The sequence below is a fragment of the Bubalus bubalis genome, chromosome 1 (genome assembly GCF_019923935.1).
Source record: "Bubalus bubalis isolate 160015118507 breed Murrah chromosome 1, NDDB_SH_1, whole genome shotgun sequence".
In the NCBI taxonomy this organism is placed as follows: Eukaryota; Metazoa; Chordata; class Mammalia; order Artiodactyla; family Bovidae; genus Bubalus; species Bubalus bubalis.
This window is the reverse complement of record NC_059157.1, coordinates 86,541,586-86,560,276: the sequence shown is the minus strand read 5'-3', so window position 1 is coordinate 86,560,276 and position 18,691 is coordinate 86,541,586. Positions and strand designations below refer to the sequence as shown.

The following is an 18,691-nucleotide window of genomic DNA, read 5'->3' as shown; positions in this document are numbered from 1 at the left end:
ATCTTCAGTTTAATTTACTTATCCTTGGAGGCTTCATTAGAGCTACTAATAAACTGGGCATCATTTTAATTAGAATTAACACTTTCATCCTTCTCATGAATATATATATATATGAAAAACTTTGAAATACTGGCCATCTGGGAAAAGTCAAGCTGTCACAGCAAAATTAAGACATTTCTCATGAAACAGGACTACTTTATGGCCACAGGACAGTAAATGAATAGGTATTCATTGTTACTGTATCCAGGGAAATTCTCTCAAAAAAGCATTGCTATCTCCTTTAGGAATTCTTAGATACTTTGATCATCCCTTTGAAATAATATTCATTTAAAGATACATTTCACATGCAATACTAGATTCTCTCCAATGTTTCATTAGTAGGCATATGAGTTACATGATATTTTTTTCCATTTAGCAGGAAAAGGTTTTTATTTATACCTTAAAAAGGTATACTATATGGCTTTTTTAGAAATATCTTTGTAAAAAGATACTTTTGTCAAGATTATCAACAACTTGGAGAATCTTTTCAAAATGCCCATTCTAAGTATGCTTTATAACATACTGAGCAAAGTATATACAATTTTAGGCTCTATGTGAATGTACATCCCTTCACAAAATCAACAGCACAATTACTTAAATAATATTGCGTGGCAAGGGCCACAGTTGTTCATAGCAATTCAGCTGTAGTTCAGGATGCAATAGTATGCAATAAAATGTTTGTTAAGCCTATGACACACATTCATAAAAGCATATCTCACATTGCTGAAAGTGCAATGTAACCTGAAAGTAGGGAGGAAGAAATGGGGACCTATTGGAAACTGAATATTTTGGTTCACATAAAAATCTGTTTCCTTGTAATGTCTAAGTGACAATCTGAATTTTACTTATCATTTGCTCCTATATACAGTTTTCCACAAGGCCTATAAACTATTAACTAACCAATTTTTAACAAATATATTTTCAGTCTCCAGCATGGCAACTAGTCAAGATGTTTCACAGTGAGAGAGTTAATAAAGACTGTCTTTGAAAAGTGCTCATCAGCAAACAGCCAACACTTTAAAAAAAATGCTCTAATAAAATACACACATACACCCTACATTTATTACTAATTTTTTTATCTCACATATTTCTATTTTTTAATAAAAATAATTTCTTCCCAAAACAGATCAATATGAAATCCTCTATTGAACATTTCTGAAATCATATTTCTTAGCACAGATGCTTTAATAAATGACTGAATCTAAAAAATAGGTAACTTGTGAGGAAAACAGTCACACTAGAATTTTTGTTCTGTTTCATTGTAGAAATGTTACACACTAATAACAGGCTTAAAAGAACAAGCCTGATGATTTTATTTCTATTTCCCAGCTATATAGATACATTAATTTGCCTATAGGGAAGAAGCCTACCAAGAACATTACACCATACATAAAGGACTAGACAGTAAATATTGTAGGTTTACAGGCCATAGAGTTTCTGAAGCAACTACTCAATTTTGCAACTGCACCTTGAAAGCAGTGATAGTCAGTACTTAAATGAATGGATTTTGCTGTGCTCTAAAAGATTTTATTTATAAAAAGGGGCTAGAATGGCAACCAGGGTGTAGAATACTGATTCCAGCTATAGAGTGTTACATGATACTGACAAAAGTTCTCTCCTTGACCAAACTTTTAGTCAGGCTCTTTAGAACCATCTGTTCAATCAGGCGTGACCTTGAACTCTTATCTCTGTTCCCGCAGAGTCCAGTTTTAGCAAGCTGCTGCTGCTGCTAAGTCGCTTCAGTCGTGTCCGACTCTGTGCGACCCCATAGACGGCAGCCCACCATGTTCCCCCGTCCCTGGGACTCTCCAGGCAAGAACACTGGAGTGGGTTGTCATTTCCTTCTCCAAGCATGAAAGTGAAAAGTGAAAGTGAAGTCACCCAGTTGTGTCCGACAGTTTGCGACCCCATGGACTACAGCCAACGAGGCTCCTCCACCCGTGGGATTTTCCAGGCAAGAGTACTGGAGTGGGCTACCATTGCCTTCTCCGGTTTTAGCAAGAATCTTGCTCAATTAGAGAGAATCCCCCACACTGAATATCTGATCAATCTCTCATCTCCCATCATGTGCCAGGTAGTATCTGGTCATCCTGGTCTGTCATTTAAAAGAATCCTGTCAGCTTGGTTTAGCCAGAACCCTCCCCCCGCCCCACCCCTTGTACAGCTGATGTTCTGATGTTCTACTCTTAGTAATTTTCCATCCATTGACCCACATCATGCTCCATGGATGTAAATTCCCATGTTTAATAGTTGTATTCAGAATTAAGCTCAATTTCTCTCTGCTATTGTGAAATTCCATTGCAGTAGTACCTCTGAATAAAGTCTGCCTTATTTATTTATTTATTTATTTTTTAACTACAGAAGAACAGATTAATTTATTATCTGCAACAGGAAGTGAAAGAGGAGAAAATAACCACAGCTCCTAGGGTGACTCCACAGACTCAGCTGCACTCAAAAAACTCAGTTCTTTAACAAGTTATCACAAGGATTTTTTTCTTTAATAATGTCAAAAATAACCTAGGATTTTCCTTTGATTTATCAAAATCCATATTTAATACCTAAATGACACCTTATTTTCATGGTTCTCTTTTACTTTTCCTCTTTCAAAAATTATTGTTTCATCACATTTGTAAATTTTCATGAAAATCTTAGTTTGCATTCTGCAAAACAACTTTTTTTTGTTAAAAGTTTGCCTTAGGCTTCATTTTACTGCAACAAGAAATTCTATGGGACTTTGGCCCCCAAATAGATCCCGAAACTGAAAGTGAAGTGAAACTAAGGTACAATTAGAGGCTAAATGCTCACATTCTAAAGAAAGATGGCCTCAGTGGTGAAGGTAACTCCTCTGGGACTTCTAAAATCATTGCTGCTCTCCCTCCCCAATCTTAATCCCTATAAAGTAAAAACCATGGTATCAAATAATCCATTTATTCTTCCTATTAATCAGTGATCTCTACTTTACCATAGACTAAACTGTTTCATTCATTGTAGTCTTTATATTCCTCTGTGTACTTGGTGTCCTTGATAAACATTTCTCTTTGGGAATTACTACACATTTTTAATATCTTTTCCTGAATGTATTTTAATGCCTGCCAGGGCTCTTCCTCTCTTTTATTATCCTTTTAAAATAATTTCTATACTATTCCACTTACTGTTTTGAAACGGGAAACTGAGTTCTGTTCGTGGAGCTGAAGAATGAACTTTGCAAACAAGCAAACATTCACACAGGCAGAGTTTATTTTAATGGTGAAAGATACAAAGCTCCCAGCGTAGACACTCAGAGAGGGTCAAGTGACCCCCAAAATCAGGGATTACATAGTTTTATATCTTTACTAGTATTTATCTGTACAGTCTTGGTTGGCTTGTGACTTTAATATATGGCATTTCTGATCAATCAATTTGAAGATTACAGTACCTAATTTGACATTTTTATGGTTTTTATCCCCAGTTTCTAAGCTTTTTCAGACCTTGAGTCATCAGCCCATCATCCTCTTCCCTGAACCCAGGCGACTGTTTAAGGACCAGATGCATGTTTAAGAGTTAATGGTCCCTCTGGCATACTTGATAAGCTGGACAACAGTTAATGCTTGTCCCTTCTGGGTCTGAATGTTTTATGACTTACCAGACCAAGGAGGTATTCCTCTGAATGCCTGGAAATTGTAACAAAGAGTTTAGCTTTAGGTTAAAGAAGTGAGATGCTTACCTGAGAAGAAAAAAATTGAAATTAAAAAAAGGAGCTGAGGTCTCAGAGTCCTATACTGCCTAGAAATTTCTGCCTCAATTTCATATAACATTTATAATCATTTTTTCTGAGTTCACAGTGGCAAAACAATAAGAATTTTGAGAGTGATTTGTTTATAATTCTAAATTAACATTTATATCTTACAAATACTTAAACATCTCAAGCAAGACGACAGTATGTATATAGAATTATTCTACTCTTCTTATATCACTCAAAACAAATTTGTAATTCACTGCATTACACAGAATATCCTCTTGTCAATTTTTAACAAATTAAAGTAAAAATACATAATTCAGCACTAAAGTAATAATGAGTTAGGACCAGATAACTTTACTGAGGCAAAGATGGGTTATCTAAGGAAATACATTATTATAACATTTCACCTATATCTGTACAAAGAAATTGGTGGTCACCTCAATAGATGCCAGAGGACTTTTGAAAAAAATTTAGTAATCATTGTGAATAAAAATATTTACTTAATTAATGCATTCCATTTATTGAATAGGATAATTTTTAAAATTACATAAGTATAGTATTTTATATGCATGGAAAACTAATTCACATTTAGTAATCTATAACACACATATAGAATTAGCCTTTAAGTAGTATCTGCTCTTAGTCATAATGCAATTTAGAAAAACTCTCACATAAGCCATACTTATTGCCATTTCAAAAATTTACCAATTAAAGATTTTCTGGTTAATTTTATTTTTAATATCTAATTGATTACAACAGAGAAGAAGAATATAATTTTTCACCATGGTAGGGTGAAAAGTAAACCATCTTGAATAGTATTACTTAAGTTTAAAACAAGAATAGAAATAATACAAAAAATAAGGATATAAGGCATTTTAAGATAAAACAAAAACAAAAAATATTGATACCATTGAAAGAATTCTATCCAAGTCAACAGTTGTTTATCTCTGTCCAAAAGAACAGGGCATGCATCTTTCAAGAGGTTTTCATGACTTTTTATAGCAGTCACTTTTGATATTCTCAAATAATGTGAATAAATCATGCCTTTTCCTTGTCCACTGCTGAAGATAAAGTAGAGCTTGTTTTTATGCTCCCAAAGTTCCCATCAATTTTGGTACTGCATTCTACTTTATATGTTGATGGTCCTTGTATAGAGCAACTGGCAGCTGGAAAACTCTATCCCTTTAAATTTATCACCATTCTATAGTTCCCTGTAAAACAGAGACTACCATCTTCAGTAATAACTATATGCTTTCTTATTATATATTATTCTAAAAACAAATAGTTTAGCCTAAGCTCAGAATGAAAATATTAGTAACCGGTTATACAGAAAAATGATGGAGAAATAATTGTACATTAAAATTTTCCATTGTATAATATTATATGCCAAAAGGGAAAAATTCAAGTACAAAAAGGAGAACTATTTACTTAAAAGGCCACATGCATGATCAAGGACACCAGTAATTTATTTAATTCTCATTATAGGTCTTATTATGTCTCAGTCTCTGTGGGGTCTATCTCAGTGTCTGTTGGCGTCTCTGTGTCCTGGTGCACACAAGGTTTCTCTGAGCCCTCTGAGCATTTCTGGCAGGTATGGGGTTTGATTTTAAATGTACCAAGGGAACATTTCATGCAAAAATGGGCACAATAAAGGACAGAAATGGTATGGACCTAACAGAAGCAGAAGATATTAAGAAGAGGTGACAAGAATACACAGAAGGACTATACAAAAATATCTCCATGACCCAGATAATCACGATGGTGTGATCATTCACCTAGAGCCAGATCCTGGAATACATAGTCAACTGGGCCTTAGGAAGCACCACTAAGAACAAACCTAGTGGAGGAGATAGAATTCTAGTTGAGCTATTTCAAATCCTAAAAGATGATGCTGTGAAAGTGCTGCACTCAATGTGCCAGCATATTTGGAAAACTCAGCAGTGGCCACAGGACTGTAAAAGGTCAGTTTTCATTCCAATCCCAAAGAAAGACAATGCCAAACTACCGCAAATAATGCTCAAACTACCGCACAATTGCACTCATCTCACATGCTAGTAAAGTAATGCTCAAAATTCTCCAAGCCAGCCTTCAAAAGTATGTGAACCAAGAACTTCCAGATGTTCAAGCTGGATTTAGAAAAGGCAGAGGAACCAGAGATCAAATTGCCAACATCCATTGGATCACCAAAAAAAGCAAGAGTTCTCGAAAAACATCTACTTCTGCTTTATTGACTATGCCAAAGTCTTTGTGTGGATCACAACAAACTCTGGAAAATTCTGAAAGAGATGGAAATTCCAGACCACCTGACCTTCCCCTGAGAAATCTGTATGCAGATCAAGAATGAACACTTAGAAGTGGACATGGAACAACAGATTGGTTCCAAATCGGGAAAGGAGTACGTCAAGGCTGTGCATTGTCACCCTGTTTATTTAACTTATGTGCAGAGTACATCACGCAAAATGCTGGGCTGGCTGAAGCACAAGCTGGAATCAAGATTGCTGGGAGAAATATCAATAACCTAAATACGCAGATGACACCACCCTTATAGCAGAAAGTGAAGAAGAACTAGAGTCTCTTGATGAATGTGAAAGAGGAGAGTGAAAAAGTTGGCATAAAACTCAACATTCAAAAAAAACTAAGATCATGGCATCCGATCCCATCATTTCATGGGAAATAGATGGGAAATGATGGCAACAGTGGCAGACTTTATTTTTTGGAGCCCCAAAATCACTGCAGATGGTGACTGCAGCCATGAAATGAAAAGACACTTGTTCCTTGGAAGAAAAGCTATGACCAACCTAGACAGCATATTAAAAATCAGAGACAGTACTTTGCCAACAAAGGTCTGTCTAATCAAAGTTATGGATTTTCCAATAATCACGTATGGATGTGAGAGTTGGAGTATAAAGAAAACAAAGCACCAAGAATTGATGGTTTTGAACTGTGTTGTTGGAGAAGACTCTTAAGAGCCCCCTGGATTGCAAGTAGATCCAACCAGGCAATTCCTAAGGAAATCAGTCCTGATATTCATTGGAAGGACTGATGCTAAAGCTTAAACTTCAATATTTTGGGCACCTAATGCAAAGAACTGACTCACTGGAAAAGACCCTGATGCTGGGAAAGATTGAAGGTGGGAGGAGAAGGGGACAACAGAGTATGAGATGGTTGAATGGCATCATAGATTTTATGGATATGAGTTTGAGTAAGCTCCAGGAGTTGGTGATGGACAGGGAAGCCTAGCATGCTACATACAGTCCATGGGGTCGCAAAAAATGGGACATGACTGACCAACTGAACTGACTGATAGGTCTTATTTCAAAGGACTCAAAATTATTAAGAATGACCCCCATAATATCATAATGCTCATCTGGGTTTATTATTTTCTAGGTAATTATAATAAGTGTTACTATAAGTAAAATTAAAAAAATGTTTTTCTCACAAAAGATAAAACTTTATTTCAAACCAAATAAGCATTTTAGTATATGTATATCAGAGACACTATTCTTCAACCCTCTCACCCACTGCTTTTTTCTGTGTGAAGTTTTTCCTTTGATGCTTATTTTCCTTAGAACTATGCAGAACTTTGAAATACACTTCCCTAGAGCTTAGATATGTAAATAATCTAAAAATACAAAATAGCACATTTTTGTTCATGTGGAGGATACAGTCATCTGCACCTTGTAGATTCAATGCTAGTTCTGAATATATAATGAAAAATGTGTATAACATAAAATTATCCTCAGATTTTAACATGCATGATATAATTTACTATTTATAGCTGTTACGATACTTAGAATATGATCTAATCTGTATTCTATACAGATGTATTACAGTATTTTGTTATTATATTCTATCTATACAATGAAAAGTGTGAAATTTTTCTTCTCTAGTAAAATTCTGCCATTATACCTTCAATGTACTACATAATATCCCATTGAAAAGTTTATTCTGAAACTCCCCTGTTGCTATTATGGTTACTTCATGGAAATGATCACCCCTTTTTCAAACAGTTTAATTCTATCTATTTATATGGACAGAAAAAGAGGCCTAAATTTATAGAAATAACTTTTCTTATAATGTTTCATTTAGCATAGTTAGTTCAGTTAATATCTGCCTCGACGGAACATCAATACATAGCATACTGCCTATCTCTTGATCAAAAAAATCCTGATTATACAGGATTTAGCTTAATACTAAAGTTTACATAAAGAAGATTTTACTCTGTTGATTATGTAATTTTTACAATTGTGGCAACTTTGAGTAAGGTGTATAAATCAGTTCTATGCCAAGGCTTTTAAGAAAACAATGTTCTAGAATTTGGAATGTTGTCTTCTCAACTTTTAAATACTACCCTAATTGAAGGGCATGTGTGTATGTGTGTGAAAAAACTCAAGGTGTGGATTTTGTGTGTTGCTTCTGACACGTGCAATTGACAAACGGATTAAAAGGCTACTGTGACTTTTAGAGAATCCTACTGACAACAAATCATGAGTCTGTTCTAAAGAAGCCTATAACTATGAAATGACTCTGGAGTACCCAACACAGATGATCATGAAACAGGTATGAAAGTCATTCAGCCACCATAACTAATTCAAACTTGTAAGGATAAAAAGAAGTTCATTGATTGTGTAGCTGAGGTTGATTGAAAGCATCTGTTCAACTACTGAGGTTCTTCACAATGCTGCCCATCACTGCTATGGAGCACTCACAGCTATCTGCTTCCCATTATTCTCCTTTTTAATGACAGTTTTATATTTATTTCAACCATTGTGTATGTTGTATTAAGGTAAATGCCTTGTTATTTAATGTGTAGGTCACCAGGTGACAAGAGTTCATATTTGAACCTGATGGAGAAAACTTCGTATTGACAAATGTATTTGAATATATGAGGATGATTAAGTATACTCTGTGGGTGAAGTGGCAGACTACTGCAGAGATAAGAAAGTATGTACAAAAACTGGGCTTCTTCTGTGATACAGAATTGTTGCTGGAAAGTGACTACTGAATCAGGGATAGCATTTAATAACATCCCATCCCTATTTGCAGCTAGGTCTGGGCACATAATTAGTTCCCACTGATCGTACATGAGAGTAATTAATGTGGTTCTTCAGATCTGAGTAGACTTCCCTGGTGGCTCAGAAGGTAAAGCGTCTGCCTACAATGAGGGAGACTTGGGTTTGATCTCTGGCTTGGGAAGATCCTCTGGAGAAGGAAATGGCAACCCACTCCAGTACTCCTGCCTGGAAAAATCCCATGGATGGAAGAGCCTGGTAGGCTACAGTCCATGGGGGTCGCAAAGAGTCAGACATGACTGAACGACTTCATCTCACCTCAGATCTGAGTAGGTTAAGAAGCAAATATACCTTCTCCAATCTCTTTTTACAACTTCTGAGCTGGACATGGATAACTATGAAGCCCCAGGAGATGGCTGGCCCACTAAATGCAAAAAGTCCTATATCCCTGTATCAGTGCATGGAGTAGAATTCCTCTCAACCAGAATACTAACATGAATTCTAAGGTAAACTTTTTAGGGCTATCAAATTTTTTAAGTCCTTTGGAAAGATTAGTGCAACTATAAACACTCTAAGTTTAAAAAAAAGACATAGAAAACAAGTTAGCATACAAGTTACATTCCAAAGTACATGTCGACACTAATGCTTAGAAATAAGATCTAGACCCAATTTCTTTCAAAATTTATTTGAATATAACTTTAAAATCTAAAAAGAACAAAATAACATCCATAAAAATTATAAAACTAAACAGGCAAAAATAAAATAGTAATGAGTGAGAATGAAAAAAAAATAAAAAAACTAAATAGATGACGTAATCAGAGATAAACAAGATACTATTAAAAGTCTTCAACAAATATTTCACAGATATTCTAGAAATACAGAACAGAATAGAGTAACACACACATAAACACGTTTTCATGATAAAACACAAAATGTGAAGTGAAGCAGGAAAAAAAATAATTCATAACAATTACATAAATAATTGAGCTATTTCAAATCCTAAAAGATGATGTTGTGAAAGTGCTGTACTCAATATGCCACCAAATTTAAAGAACTCAGCAGTGGCCACAGGACTGCAAAAGGTCAGTTTTCATTCCAATTCCAAAGAAAGGCAATGCCGAAGAATGCTCAAACCATCACACAATTGCCCTCATCTCACACGCTAGTAAAGTAATGCTCAAAATTTTCCAAACCAGGCTTCAACAATGTGTGAACTGTAAATTTCCAGATGTTCAAGCTGGTTTTAGAAAAGGCAGAGGAACCAGAGATCAAATTGCCAACATTAGCTGGATCATCGAAAAAGCAAGAGAGTTCCAGAAAAACATCTATTTCTGTTTTACTGACTATGCCAAAGCCTTTGACTGTGTGCATCACAATAAATTGTAGAAAATTCTGAAAGAGATGGACATACCAGACCACCTGACCTGCCCCTGGAGAAACCTGTATACAGGTCAGGAAGCAACAGTTAGAACTGGACATGGAACAAAAGACTGGTTCCAAATAGGAAAAGGAGTACATCAAGACTGTATATTGTCACCCTGCTTATTTAACTTATATGCAGAGTACATCATGAGAAACACTGGGCTGGAGGAAGTACAAGCTGGAATCAAGATTGCCGGGAGAAATATCAATAACCTCAGATGTGCAGATGACACCACCCTTATGGCAGAAAGTAAAGAAGAACTAAAGAGCCTCTTGATGAAAGTGAAAGTAGAGGGTGAAAAAGTTGGCCTAAAGCTCAGCATTCAGAAAACTAACATCATGGCATCTGGTCCCATCACTTCATGGGAAATAGATGGGGAAACACTGTCAGACTTTATTTTGGGGGGTTCCAAAATCACTGCAGATGGTGATTGCAGCCATGAAATTAAAAGATACTTACTCCTTGGAAGGAAAGTTATGACCAACCTAGACAGCACATTAAAAAGCAGAGACATTACTTTGCCAACAAAGGTCTGTCTAGTCAAAGTTATGGTTTTTCCAGAAGTCATGTATGGATGTGAAAGTTGGACTATAAAGAAAGCTGAGCACAGAAGAATTGATGCTTTTGAACTGTGGTGTTGGAGAAGACTCTGGAGAGTCCCTTGGACTACAAGGAGATCTAACCAGTCCATCTTAAAGGAGATCAGTCCTGGGTGTTCATTGGAAGGACTGATGTTGAAGCTGAAACTCCAATACTTTGGCCACCTGATGCGGAGAGCTGACTCATTTGAAAAGACCCTGATGGTGGGAAAGATTGATGGCAGGAAGAGAAGGGGACGACAGAGGATGAGATGGTTGAATATCATCACTGATTCAATGGACATGGGTTTGGGTGGACTCCGGGAGTTGGTGATGGACAGGGAGGCCTGGCATGCTGTGGTTCATAGGGTCGCAAAAGTCAGACAAGACTGAGCGACTGCACTAAACTGAGCTGAACATATATAATGTAGCTGAAGACCAAAAATATGGAAACTATAAATAACACCCCAAAGAATGACAGTTAAGATTGTCAGAAGTTCACTAGCAACAATAGATTATTATGGATAAGGAAATAATACTCTCAGAGTGTTGAGGGAAAGTAATAGTGTGAAGTCACTCAGTCGTGTCCGACTCTTTGCGACTCTATGGACTGTAGCCCACCAGGCTCCTCCATCCATGGGATTCTCCAGGCAAGAATACTGGAGTGGGTTGCCATTTCCTTCTCCAGGGGATCTTCCTGACCCAGGGATTGAACCCGGGTATCCCACATTGTGGCAGATGCTTTACCTTCTGAGCCACAAGGGAAGTCCAGAGGGAAAGTAATAGTCACTTAGTATTCTATACCTAAATAAACAAACAATGAAAAGGGAGGACAAAATAGATATCCATTAAATAAAGAGCTTCAAATTATAGAACTTGCCAAAAGATCTACGAAAGGATAAACTTCGCTAATAAAATAATGAACCTATGGAGAACAGTGTGGAGATTCCTTAAAAAACTGGAAATAGACATGCCTTATGATCCAGCAATCCCACTGCTGGGCATACACACTGAGGAAACCAGAAGGGAAAGAGACATGAGTACCCCAATGTTCATTGCAGCACTGTTTATAATAGCCAGGACATGGAAGCAACCTAGATGTCCATCAGCAGATGAATGGATAAGAAAGCAGTGGTACATATACACAATGGAGTATTATTCAGCCATTAAAAAGAATACATTTGAATCCGTTCTAATGAGGTGGATGAAACTGGAGCCTATTATACAGAGTGAAGTAAGCCAGAAAGAAAAACACCAATACAGTATACTAACGCATATATATGGAATTTAGAAAGATGGTAACAATAACCCTGTGTACGAGACAGCAAAAGAGACACTGATGTATAGAACAGTCTTATGGACTCTGTGGGAGAGGGAGAGGGTGGGAAGATTTGGGAGAATGGCATTGAAACATGTAAAATATCATGTATGAAATGAGTTGCCAGTCCAGGTTCGATGCACGATACTGGATGCTTGGGGCTGGTGCACTGGGACGACCCAGAGGGATGGAATGGGGAGGGAGGAGGGAGGAGGGTTCAGGATGGGGAACACATGTATACCTGTGGCGGATTCATTTTGATATTTGGCAAATCTAATACAGTTATGTAAAGTTTAAAAATAAAATAAAATTAAAAAAAAAATAATGAACCCAGAAGAAAGGAGATGATAAATGAAAAAAAAAATCTGTTAACATAGCTTGGTATATCTAAGTACTGACTTTATGGATTTTGCTTCTTTAAAAGGCAAAATTGAAACTCGAGACAATGTCCACAAGAAAGGTAGTAATTTCAGAGGGTGACATGATGAGTCATGTTTGGAAGGAAAACAGGGATATTGAATAATTTTATTCCATCTTAAAGATATATGTGTTCAGAAAAAATTTTTAATTAAGTATAGCTACTATAGACATAGGATTTATAGGTTTCAGATTGACAGAGAGTAAATCAGAGACTAAAATTGAAGTTAAAATTTGGTCAAAATAGTTTATGAAGAATGATCAATTTCAAGACAGTCGGTTTTAACCTATTTAAAAACTGTGACAAAGAAGAAACTACAATATAGTTATTTAACTTTATTCTGTTTTGGTTGGAAATATATTCTATTTTTAGATGCCTTCAAGCCTCTTGATTTCATATTCTTCTCAAACCATATGATAATTTGGAATTGCTTCATGCAATAAAGCAGCTTTATTTGGAATTGAAGGTTATATTGTAAGAGTTTATATTCAGGTTGTGATAACCTTTAGAAAGCAAAAATACTGTTTGGACCAATAAGTCGTCCCCATTTTCTGACCCCAATCTCACCTTTTAGCTTTTCATCACATTCTCAAACCTCCTTATTTAATGCCAGAAAATCCTTGTGTTTCAGAATTTCTTTATGCTCTCTGCTTCCACAATCATCTCTGATGACATGATTAGACAGAAAACACAGAGCATAAATGCTTCTGAACTGCAAGAAAGGACAGAGTCATGAAGCCTTAATAACATCACTCTTCAGAAGATCAAATCAATAGCTATGTCACTAGAGGCCCTGCATATCCCATTCACCTCTGTAAACAATAATGCAATGGTCCAAGAATTGCCACCATCCTTTCCTCTAGAATTTTAAAGCAGCACTAGAGGGGAAATAAATAAAAGCATGTTTCTAGGAAAAGTTATAAGACACAATGTTTTAGAACTTTAATTATCACAGTCAGATGCTATTTTGTTAAATTAGCTCATGTGGTATTAGGAGCTTAAAGAAGGTATCTTTGCAATACCTATACATATATATTCAAAACAGGTCTAAAGTACCAAACCCTAAACAATATCTGCAAGTACAAACCATTACATAAATGAGATTTATTCTAAATTAATACCCAAGAGGAGTTTATTAGGGATTCATGTCATTTCAGAACTCAACAAAAATTGTTCAATTTTGTACACTAATTGTTTCTAATTTTCTTTCATAGTGTTAAGATATTCTTAGTTCTATGAAGTGAAAGACTATTTGATGTGAATCAGTGCTTTATAATCAATGCTTCTTTTTATTCAAGCCCTTAGTGGAATAAATTAAGACAATTAAAAAATTAAATCTGTAACATCAATATGTCCAAATATGACAATTTCAATTATGAACCTATGAAACAAAATAAAAAGTTATGAAAAATACAGATATTGGAGTCAACTACAAAATACTACCTATAATGCAGAGTAATCCAAATTATTGTGCTTGGTTTTAAATTTTAGCATATATACTTAATATAATATTTATGTCTATTTAAACCTTATTGAAACACTGACAATCCTACATGCAGGGCATCAAATGAGACACACATGTAAAGAACAGACTTTTTGACTCAGTGGGAGAAGGGATGGGTGGAATGATTTGAGAAAATAGCACTGAAACATGTGATTACCATATGTAAAACAGATGACCAGCACAAGCTCCATGCATGAAGCAGGGCACCCAAAGCCGGTGCTCTGGGACAACCTAGAGGGATAGGGTGGAAAGGGAGGTGAGAGGGGTGCTCAGGATGGGAGGACACATGTATTCCTGTGGCCAATTCATGTAGATGTATGACAAAAAAACACCACAATATTGTAAGGTAGTTATCCTCCAAGTAAAATTAAGTAATTCATTTTTTTTAAAGTGCTTCTTTCTTTAGTGCTTCTAGAATTTGGATCTAGATAGATCTCAACAACATTACAGAGAAAGGAATCACAGTTTGAAACACATAGTAGTACAACTTTTAGGATAAAATGTATGCTTGTGGGCTAAATTGCTTCAGTTGTATCCGACTCGTTGTGACCCTATGGACTGTAGGCCGCCAGGCTTCTCAGTATCTTTGTTACATAGGAGGCCAAGAGTCCTCAAATATATTTAAGTAAGTAATGATTATTCCTAAAACCTCACTGTAATTTTTCCTGTTTATTATCTCTAACAACAAAGTTCCAGATAAATTTATATTTTTCCATCATTCTCAGCAGCATGTAGATACTGTTCTAATAGTGCCCGTATCAGACTGCACAAAACAAACAGAGCAAAAAGGACCTAATTAATGATGAGTAACTAGGGCCTCCTCTGCACTGTGTGGCAGGCATGAAAAGTTAAAGCATCAAAAAAAAAAAAAAAAAAAAAAAGTTAAAGCATCATAGTAAGAGCACGGGTGCTTTGAATGAGGAAATGAAAGGAAGGGGAGGAGGGAAGGGAGGAACTGAGGGGGAGAAAACACATAAAGACCAGATTGAGAATTATCAAGGCTTTAGTGATAAATCTGGTATTATTTACTGAGCCCCGTCAGGGAATAAAATTCTGTATTCTATACTTTAGAATCATGATGCATAAAATGAGGGATAACTGTATTTTCAATGGCTTTCCATATCTAAAATACTACAGCCCTTCCTGAAGAAAAGTTTCCTGTCTCACAGAAATAAGAAGAAACAGCATGTTGTCAGTATACCAACGACTTCTACCTTTAACTGTTCAGTACAACCTGGTTCTACTGATCATTGACATCAATAAATTTCTTACTCTTTATTACAGAAATGATTTTAAATATATCTCTTTTATCTGACAGGTCTGGTAAAGCAGGCACATAAATAATTAGTACAAATTATAGCACAGATGACAGAAACATTAACTTTGTGAAGATCCAGATATACGATATCTCTGCTAGACCTTGAAGGATGAATAAAAATCCACCACAGAAAGAAAGAAAGGGATGCAAGCAGCTAGATAAAATATGGAAAAAAAGCGAGAGACAGGAAAAATACATAGATTATTCAAAAGTAACAAAAACAGGACAGGAGACAGAACTTGCCAAATTCAGAAAATAATAGAATATGGCCAAATTGCGAAGCCCCTTGAAAGGCATGATGACCAACTACTTTCAATGAAAGAGAAAGAAAAAACACAGAATATTTTCCTAAAATGAAATATATTAAAACTGCTACCAGGATTTACACAATAAGTGACTTTATGGCATCCTAGATGAAGCATCAGACACGTGAATGAAGCCATTTTAAACGTGTGTCCTTCTTAAATCACATGAACCAGTGTGCTATATCCCCTGCTTTTAGGAACATGAGAATCTTTTACAATTATTCTATTTCTGCCCCATGTGTGTTGTATACACAAGGAACAATGGCATCTTGTTTAATTTTTAGTTCTCCAGATCAAGGAGAGCTTTAGCTGGGAAGCGTCATTCACATCCATAAGTGATTTCAATGAAGCTCTTCTGGACTTCAACACAATGTCGTAATGGAATAGATCTTTGGGAGAATGTGAGCCTTTGAGCATGAAAGAGGGGCATTAGTCAGGAGAATTAAGAGAGAAGACTGTGGTATACTCTCACACTAGCAGCTTCCTATAAACATACTTCCAGGTATTCAGCCCTTTTGCAGTCCCCTTGTAAACTCACTTTATACCTAGTCATGTGAAAAACTCCCTCTTCAGCCAACCACTATACTCTAAAAATTTTTGAGTGAAATTCTTTAATGACATGAGGCTATATAGAGAGAGGCCCTGGAATATAAGGGATTATCTTAGACATTCTAATCCCTGTCACACTCCCAGCTGAATTCAGCTACATGAGTTATCTCTGTTTACAATAAGCAAAAGAATTACCCACATATGAGACCTGAGAAATCATAAATCACTGTGGCTTTAAGTTATTAAGTTTTGGTTTATTTTACCTCAATAGCAATAGATCATTGAAACATATAACTCTATATTTATCTCTACTACAAATCAAAATTATTAACAGATCATCAGATATTCAAAAATGTTAATAACTAAGATAATGTTCTAACAGAATAAGCCAGGACAAAAGAAAATGATATAGAAATATTGTTCTTTCAATTCCCATTATATATACATAAGCATATGGTCACATTATTATCTGAGCTGTACTTTATTTGTGTATATTCCAATATTCATGTATATTCCAAAAAAAAAAAAACCTTAAATAATTTACCATCAAGAGTTGTACTTTATTCATTTAGGTTATAGATAATTCTGAGATTTGGCTATGAGATAAGTTGTTTGTAGAAAGCAATGGAATCAATAAAAAATTATTATCAGAGGTTAGAAAGGGGCAATATGAAGAATCAAGAACACAAATAAATACTTTAAAATGGAAACTGTTGGTATTATAATATACCTTCTCTAAAAATGAGGTCCCAACATCAACTTTCTATTTGTAAATAGCAATTCATTGTATTCAATTGAAACCAGGTAGTGTGTTTTCATGTAATAGTTTTTCATATACTTTATCATTTATTATAACCACTAATTTATTTATGAACAAGGAAGTTAGTAAGCAACAGATATAGAATCCAAGCATAATAATCCAATTTATTCCATTGCTACAAGAAGATAATGAGCATTTGTACTTTACCCACTCATTTCTGCAATCAAATAAATTACAATAAAGATTATAAGCCATAAAAATGAATGAGTCAAGCAGTAGCTCTAGATAAGCCGATAATTATCACTCATCCAAAATCATCTTTGCCCAAAAGTGAAGGAATTTTAAAGCATGCAAGTAATATTGAAATTTCATAGGGCAAACATATTAAGCAAAAAACATCTAGTCATCAATAATTGTCACTACTTTTAATTCTGTGATCAACACCATAAAGTATACTTAATAATAATCATTTAAATCCATAGATAGCTATTTTTTAAATAATTTAAAACTTTATTATTTTTAACAATACTCAGCTTCTACCTAAGACAAAGTATGATAACCTTACATGGTTAGTATATACAATATGTTTTATCCTTGGCTATTATTGCCTTCTTAATCTCATTAAAAAATGATCCATATATGTGAATTTTTCTTTAGTGCATTTTCCAATGTAAAATTTTTTTACAATGCCTCTTAAAAGATTCATTCCCAACTAATTTTTGTTTCATTCTAAATCCTTGCTATATATGAAAAAAATTGAATTAATTATATATAAAGCTTCAATGAAATATATTTTAATGTTTAGATAGTGAAGAAAAGTTGGCTTATACTTTATAAAAATACACTACAGGCTTTTCATAAAAACAGTATTTTCAAATGACCTAACATAGTCATTATTGATGGCTTTAGTGAACTTTTTAGCATTCAAGAACTCAAGTGTTTTATAAATAGATAAAACATTAAAAAATTCACATATGTCCCCATCCTGAATCCCCCTCCACGTCCCTCCCCATACCATCCCTCTGGGTCTTCCCAGTGGAGACTGCATTGTGAAGTAAATTCAAATTCCTTTAAACTCCACTTAATTCCCATTTACTTCAAATGGTGAATTATTAAAAGAGAGATTTTATGTTTTTTAAATCATGTGCTACAAAATGAAAGACTTTGGGGAAAACATTTTAACAAACTAATAAATCTCAATAAAGTTCAAAAAAAAAATTCACATATGGCCCTATATAGAAACAAATGTTTTTCTTATTTATTTTCATCCTTTTTAATGGGTAGGAACTTACCATCACCAAAAAGTCAGAAAATTCAATATGATTGACGCTACGGAAAACTAAACAAAACAAAATCTTAAATAATTTACCATTGAGAGCAAAAATATCTTGTATGCTATTATTTACCAAACATTACTTTTATTTCTTTATTTGTGTTTTGATTATGAGTCCTATATCCAAATGTAATGGATATGATTTATCTTTATCAGGCATTATGCACAAAATTTTAAGTATATATATATATTTATTAAATTAATAAGTCTTCATAAAATGATTCACACACAAAACTTTCCATGTTTAAAATTACAAATATGTCATTATCAGAAAACATTAAAGGTATGGTTTTAAACTTAATCAGCATTTCAGTGTTTTAATACTTCCTAACAATTAGATTTTGCACAAATACTGCTATCTGAACAAACAAACAAAAAATAATGTGTTATATAGTAGGAAATTATATTTAATAGTA

The 18,691-nt window shown here is 34.7% G+C and overlaps 1 protein-coding gene across 1 annotated transcript in view; it reads right to left on the bottom strand.

Moving 5' to 3' along the window:
- The window catches only part of EPHA6 (EPH receptor A6), a 1,039,321-nt gene that overhangs the window by 806,919 nt on the left and 213,711 nt on the right, over positions 1-18,691 (bottom strand). The gene's annotated exons all lie outside the window — the stretch shown is intronic.